At 40.0% G+C, this 7,636-nt stretch overlaps 1 protein-coding gene across 1 annotated transcript in view; it reads left to right on the top strand.

The window, feature by feature from the left end:
• Positions 1-1,079: 1,079 nt before the first annotated feature.
• pcbp4 (poly(rC) binding protein 4) overlaps positions 1,080-7,636 on the top strand; it is a 205,350-nt gene continuing 198,793 nt past the window's right edge. Inside the window, exon 1 of the mRNA XM_041979989.1 lies at positions 1,080-1,221. The gene's annotated coding sequence lies outside the window, so the exon portion shown is untranslated. The remainder of the gene's footprint in view (positions 1,222-7,636) is intronic.

Below are 7,636 nucleotides of genomic sequence, written 5' to 3'. Positions count from 1 at the left end.
TTGAGGCAATGTAAAATTCGGTGGGTCACCTGCCTTGGGAAGCTAGTTGTTAGCCTCGCTAATGCTAATGCAGATATCTTTCTGTTAACAGCTCATATAATAGAGTGCAGAGATATGTACAAAGTACACAAAAAAAAAAAAAAAAAAAAGGTTTAGCATGCTAGTCAGCAGAGCATTTTGGATCATAAATTCAGTTGGGTCACCAGCTTAGACATGTTAATAACTAGCATCCCTAAGGCTTTAATGTCTGTAAATGTGCATAGACTATTTAAAAAACAACAAAAACACTATAGCAGCACATATAAAGTTGTCCGCTTTGATGGTTTCCAGTCTCTCTATGCAATTTCCGCCATTCCCAAATGTACAGCCAGCAGAGGCAGCGTGATAGGGTGTCATTAGCCTAGGTAAGCTAGTTGTTAGCCTCTAACGCCAATGCCAATATCTTCCTATTTAATTTGGTAAATCACCAATTTTGAGATGCAAACAAACATCCCTGACCACAGATAACCTGATAACTTTATTAGTTCTGTTTTATCTATTCACGTCCCCCACCTCCCCCTTATATCTGCTGTTTGAAATTTTATTTAATCCCTTGTAATTGATACCAACTGGGTTTTTAGTGGCATAAACCTAAGAGGAAAGATCTATGGTTGATGATGGGCCACCATGTCCCTTCTCCCTGTTTAATGATCTGCTGCCCACTCTAGATGGCAGCAGTTGGAGGGAGGTGGTTCCGCCAGCAGCTGCAGCTTTGAATATGGAAAAAATCACAGCTCTGCATATGTGACTGTGGACTTTTAGGGCCAAATCTGCTGCATGCTGAAACAAATGAATCAGCTGTTCCTCTAAACAGGATCGCATTCCTCTCAGGTTTTTATTTCCAACATAATTTTTGAGGCAGTTTAGTTCAACCCCCCTCCCCCTCCACTGCCTAAAAGCAGAACTCCATCAGACAGCGCGTCTGGTCCTGACAGGGTGGATCTACTCTGAACACTAACTGTGTTATTTCCTGCAACAATCGCTCCCACTGTTTCTAATTGGATGGGGTAGCGCCCCCTCCTTCTCCTCCTCCTCCTCCTCTCCGGTTTATTGTCGCTGACAGTCGGATTATTCCCTCACAGCAGCAGCTTGCTCCTCTTCATCCTCAGTCTCCTCCGTCCGACAATGCGGGCACCAGCTCAGGATTTATGATTTCTCCATCGTTTCTTCCTCCTGTGCACGGTAAGGCGAAGCGTCCCTTTCACGTTTTTGTGTGTTGTGTGACCGCGCACGCGCGCTGCTGAGCCACGTGCACGCTTCAGAGAAGCGCGGAGCTCGGAGGCAGACTTCCAGTGTCGGACTTTGGTCGGATCTGTTATCAGGAGCGGGATTTCCGCTCGCGCAGAGGAAGATGGAGCAGGAGTGTTTAGAGTTGAACTTCAGAGAACTGTCTGAAGCTCTCGCGGTCTTCACTCATCTTCACCATCATAATGAGCTAAATGTGCGTAATTGCAGCACGGACGTGCGCGCAGCAGGGATTAGTCGGTGGTTGGAAACAATGTGCCAGTCAGGGCTACCCGGGGGGAGCGCGCGGAGCACTGGTGCAGCTGAACGGTGCGGGTGCGTGAAGTGTTTGTATCAGCACACAGGAAGGATTCTTCCAAATTTCCTCATGGAGTAGCTAATTCGACCCCCCTCGAGGCGGTGGCCCCAGAGTGTTCCCACTGACCCCACTCTGATATGACCCCGCTGATGGAAGATACTTCCAGCAACCCCCGAAATTTGGGTGGCATATGGCTCCTATCCCCCCCAAGGCTCACAGATGTTCATTTGTTACATCAGCCTAGTTTGGAGACAGAAGAAACTACAGTGTGTGTGTGTGTGTGTTGGGTGGATAAGTGTGTGTTGGTGTTACAGGAGACTGCTGTTCAGTAATTGGTGAGGTCTGATCTCCTGTGTTGTCACTGAGCTGAAGGTAATCCAAAGAAGCAGAGTAATCCTGAGATGCCTAACAGGAGGGAACATCTGGAGAGGTTTGGAAGAGATAACCAGCATTTTTATCACAAACTGAACGTCCACCAGTCCACCAATAGCAAACAGTTTCATCAAAATCACATTTGTCCTTGAGGCTTTGTATATATATATATATATATATATATATATATATATATAAGCAGCTTATTTATCTGCATTTCTTTTAATTATTTACACAGAAAAATGCAGCAGTTTTGTAAGGCTCAAGATGATTTCCTCAGATGAGCTGAAAAGTTGGAATATGTCAGGACTAAGTAAGTAAACTGGAAACAACAACAAAAGAAAACTAACCGACTGGCTGAAATTAATAAAATGATGTTAAATGTTTTCCGAGCTATAAAACTGAAGCTAGCCTTAATAAAACATGTTGAAACTGTTTTTAGATTGTTTACTCAGATTAAATAAATTACAGCTCAGTGTTTTCAGACAGAAAATAGATGAACTGTTATAATAGTAATTTTCCTCCTGTTAAGTTGAAGTAGTAAACATCTGTTTTTGCTCTTATACAGTGTTTTAAAGGTGCAGCAAAAAAAAAAAAAAAAAAAAATCAAAGGTAAATGACGTAAAAATGTTACAGATTATTAAAAGCTGTGTTTCTATTGGTATCTACTTACTTAACTGTTTTGTTTTGATTCTCTTAGGAGCCGTTTATATTTGCTGTAGCTTTAAATGACGTCACCTGACATACACCTGAAACCCTGCCCCACATCCAGGGTTGGACAGATTTTATCTGCATGCTTTTATCTGTAATTTTCTGTCCTTCTTTTTTTTGTCTTTTTCTTCTTCTTTTTTCTACAGCCTGTCCCTCTTGTCAATAGTAAACTTTGATCACTCTCACAGACCCTGATTGTTTTAAAGTGACTTTTTTCCCTTCATTTAACCTCTTCTTTATAAGAGCCCAGGGGGCACATGAAATACGTGCAGACGATCTGCACACGCTAGGAAGCAGCATTCCTAACATGTAGCATACCAAAAACTCGGCTTTTGTGTTCAGGAGTTTGATTCCAGCTCTAAAAACTCTGCTGTGTTTCCTATGACTCTGCCGTTGTTTGAAATGAATCATGAAGATCCTGCTAGTTTCCATGAAGATGAAGGTTTTATATGAAACATTCGCTCTTCCTGTGATAATATCTCAGGCTTGACTTCTTTCTGGATCCTCATGGTGTTCCTAAGATGAATTTGGGGGCTATCCCTGTTTTCTCTGACGACTGATAGAGGTGTCCATCATCAACATCGGCTGATGGCAAAGTTTGAAGCCTGATTTTAAAGGCAGAGAACCTTTTGCATTTGTGGTTTTGATCTATGAGTCAAAAGTTGGGACACAGTGAGGAAATGTGTCCAGATTTTTGTCCTCTTGCAGAATAAATCATGCTGTGTGTTTTGCATCAGCGCACATACTTGGCACACCTCAGAACAAACCACTAAATGTTTCTTGTTGAAAGCAGTTTTATTATCCAACAGAGTTGTGGCAAACGGGTCCATCTTCCAGCTGTGTTGTCTCCATGGTAACGTGTCTCTGTCAGATTAGTCAGGGGTGTCCAGCGCTGCCAGAACAGTCCTTCATCCTCAGTAATGGTATCGCATCTTGTCAGATGGCCCTGAAACGGTTTAAAAAGTTGTCAGATCAGCTTTGCTGCACTGAGGTGCATCAGATGTGGTGAAGAGCTGCAGCTGTTGTTTCCTTCAGAAATCTGGAAGCTTCACACCATGTTGACTGGGAGAGCTCTGAGCAGTTTACTCGCATTTAAAGTCAATACAACCAAGTTAAGGAGGCTTCATTTAGGGTTTGTTGAATGCATTTTAGCCGTCTGTGAAAGTTCTCTTCAATTTAAAAATGTTTTATTAGATTTAGATTTGTTTGATGTCCTTTCTGTTGGAATTATAATAATTTATTCATTTAAAATATTTGTTTTTGCTTTAGGGTTTCTACTTATTAATAACAATTTTGAAAAGAAAAAGAAAATCCAGCAGTATTTGCCTTGTGTTGACTTTATGTTGAATTTATTTTATCAGACGGATGCATTTCAGCTTGTAGCCTTCATCACATGGACACATGTCAAGCCATGGTCTGCAGGGATCACCTTCTCAGTCTGGAAATGAAACGCAGCACACAGGCGTGGGCCAGAATGAATGAATGAATGAAAATAAAGAATTAGAAAAGGTCAGGGAAAAATAAATCCAACAAAAAAAAAACAAAAACATTAAAATAATGTCTAAATAAGAATATAAACATGGGAAAACATAAGGAAACTAAGTTAGGAATTTAAACACAAAGGGAATAAATATGTTTATAAAATATATTAAATGAATGCAAGAATAAAATACTTAAAATTATCTCTACTTTTCTATAGTTGTCTTTACATTTTCACATTTTCATTTATTTTTCTATTTTTAAATATTTCCAACTTTATTTATTCTTTAATTTATTTACGTATCTGTACATTTCCTCTGTTTGTATTTATATTCATTTCCAGATTTACTTATTTGTATATATATTTCCTAACTTATTTGTATTTTATTTATATGTCTACATATTTCCTCATTCACTTTTTATTGTTTATTTTATTTATCTATTTATTTTCAAAATTCATTCTTCTTTGTGAGAATCCTTTTAGTTCCACACTGAAGTCATTATAATGAGTATAATTGTGAGTATTATTATTGAAGTTTTGGTGGCGTTTTGAGCCCTCCCCTCCATGCTCCTAAAGGAGTGCATGAAGTTGTGCAGGAAAAATGAGCTTTGCATCCATGCGGTGTTGAGAGATGCACCAAAAACAACTGATTACAGTTCCCAGGATGTTTTTGTGTGATCAACATGAGGAGACAAATAAAACCAGCAGAATTTGTGAAACTGTTTCATATTGAAGATTTCAGTTGAATGTTTGAGGATAATTTAGAAGAAGGAAACGGTCTTTGATATTCGCCCCATCCTGCTCTGTGCTCTTTATGAATGTGCAGCTCTCTGGAGTTACAACGCAGGTCTCGGTGGTCGCTCGGCCAAACCTCGCAGGCTGAATATCAAGCAGCCCAGTGATGCAGCCTCTCCCCTCTAGCTGAGATGAGCTTTACAAGGGAGAGTTTTTCATCTGGAGTCTTGTGCACATCGGAAGGAGGGTCGTTTGTATGTGTTTATGAGCCCTGGCATGGAGGATCATGGGGCGGGCATGCTTACATTTCGGAGTAATGGGCTATTTATAGGGCAGGCTAACAGTGGCAAGTGCGAGCGAGCGAGCGGAGAGAAAAAGGTCCACTGCCTGTGGTCTGTTGTTGTTGTCAGCATCTAGGAATGCACCAGTGGCTGCTCTGATAAGGAAGGAGTGGAGGGGTTGCAGGCGCAGCTTGTTAGGAGCATGTGTGGCCACACAAACACACATGCACACATACACCCAACAAAGGCTGCATATGCTGCATTATTCACAAAGTTTGTTTGTTACTCAGAGTAATTACAGTGTTTAGATACAGTCACACAACAATGCAGCAACTCAGAGCGCACTCATGCTAATTCACGCTGTTATCATCAGGTTCAAAAAGCGTGCTGAGCTCTCAGCCCTGCAGCTGGCAGACTCACTGAGCCTGAGTGTGTGTGTGTGTGTGTGTGTGTGTCTAATCGCAAGGAGATGACTTCAAATATACATGTTTGCCTCAGCCTGTGAGTGGAACCAATCGTAGATAGCAGCCTCCTCTGTGGAAACATCAGCATTGGCGCCACTATCATCATCAAAGATGTAGATATTGATCACAGCGTTGCGTGCGCAGCAGCCGAGGCCTGAGGCTGAACATGTGACTTCTTGGATGTCTAAACAAATCAGCCTGTTTTGTATATGCTGCACGAAGCAGGGCTGTAGTCAAATCTGCTGGATGCTGAAGTGTGTAAAATGTCAGGGACACCCACTGTTCTCCATGAAGAAGATGGCCCCGACCAAAAGCTGCCATCCCTTCATTAATTCTTCTGATTAAATCCACAAAAGTCTGGAGGGTTGATGGAGAGAAGCTGTCAGATGTGGAACTGAAACCAGAGTTAAGGACTCAGGATGAGGACGGCAATGCAGCGCAGCAGGCTTTAAAACCCTAGTGGGCTGCTTCTATTTGCTGTTCTAATGGGTCAATAGAGGACAAAAAAGGCCTCTCCCAAAAACTACTACAAAAACATTACAGATTAATATTTTTTCCCACTTTTTTTTTCAAATCACATAACCAATATCTGTCCTAATCAAAACCACCAAACATGTAACTATTAATGCTTAATTAAGAATTTTTGCAAATACCTTTTTTTTTTTTTTTTTTTTTTTTTTTGTCCTGGTTGTTTACATTATTATTTAAAATACAGTGTGAACAATCTTCACTCATGAAGGAACCCACATGCAAGGCAAGGCAAATATATTTGTATAACACATGTCATACACAAAGCATTCCAATATGCTGTACATGATTAAAAGAAAGGGACAAGAAACTGCATACAGTGAGTCATGTAATGTGAACAGGCATCAGTTGGAAGATACATCATCATCACTATCAATATGCTTATGCATGAAAGTATATTAAAAAAAAGAAAAACCTGTGGCAAATATGAGCTTAAAGACTAAATTTATTGCGAGAATGACCATATTTGTACACTTTATTGGACATAGAAAATGCTTCTGCATGAAACCATAGAGCCACACTGGTCTCCACACCAATCATCAAGAAACAGGCCACATCCCAGCTATTTCACTGAGAGGTTTTTAGCATAAAAAATAGAAAAACGCTATTAGTACTGACCACTTACTACTGTATAACTTCTGCTATTTTAGAAAAGAGTATCCAACTTAAAAGTTTTTTAATATCATCCAGTATTATAATAACACTCTTCTCTATGGTTGAAAATTTAAATTTCTAAGTATTTCATTGAGTGTCTGATAGAGGGTTAAGGTTTAGATAAGACTTCAGGTTTTCTGGTCATCAGTTTCTGTATTCTACATATACTCTTCAGGTGGTAAAAGGCTGATTTTGTTACTGTTTTAAAATGGATGTTAAAATTGAGCTCAGAGCCCAAAATGACGCCAATATTTCTGGAGTGATGTCTTGTTTTTAACATTGCTGGACATCTTTAAACATTCATTTCTTCAAAGACAATAATTTGTTATTTAGCTGAAGAAAATTCTTGTCTTGAGAATCCGCGTATTGATTTGACTGCACAAACTTCACCTTTGTGTGGGATCAAAGTCTTCTGGTGAGACAGTAATATAGAGCTGAGTGTCGTCAGCATAATTATCACATTCATGATGGTGATAGAGGTTTTTTATTTTTATTTTTTTACATAATCCTTGCTAGTGGGAGCAATAAGAGTCTAAAATGGAGCAATGGGGAACTCTACGTTATCTTTATATGAGTAGATCTGGAGACGTCAAATGACATAAAGTAGTTTCTGTCTTTCAAGCAGATTTCAAACCAATTCAGAACCAGACCAGAGAGTCACACCTAATTTTTCAGTTTATTTATTGGATGTTCTGGTCAACTGTGTCAGACGCAGCGTGGAGACCTACCAGAAGCAAAACCAAACTTTTGTATATAATATGCAGAAGAAGATTCAACATCACATGCAGCACGCAGCGCGTTCTAGTGCTGAATTCTGACATCTGTCTCA

The sequence above is a fragment of the Melanotaenia boesemani genome, chromosome 3, assembly GCF_017639745.1.
Source record: "Melanotaenia boesemani isolate fMelBoe1 chromosome 3, fMelBoe1.pri, whole genome shotgun sequence".
NCBI lineage: Eukaryota > Metazoa > Chordata > Actinopteri > Atheriniformes > Melanotaeniidae > Melanotaenia > Melanotaenia boesemani.
Note: the sequence above shows the minus strand (reverse complement) of the source record. Positions and strands in the feature narration are given on the sequence as shown.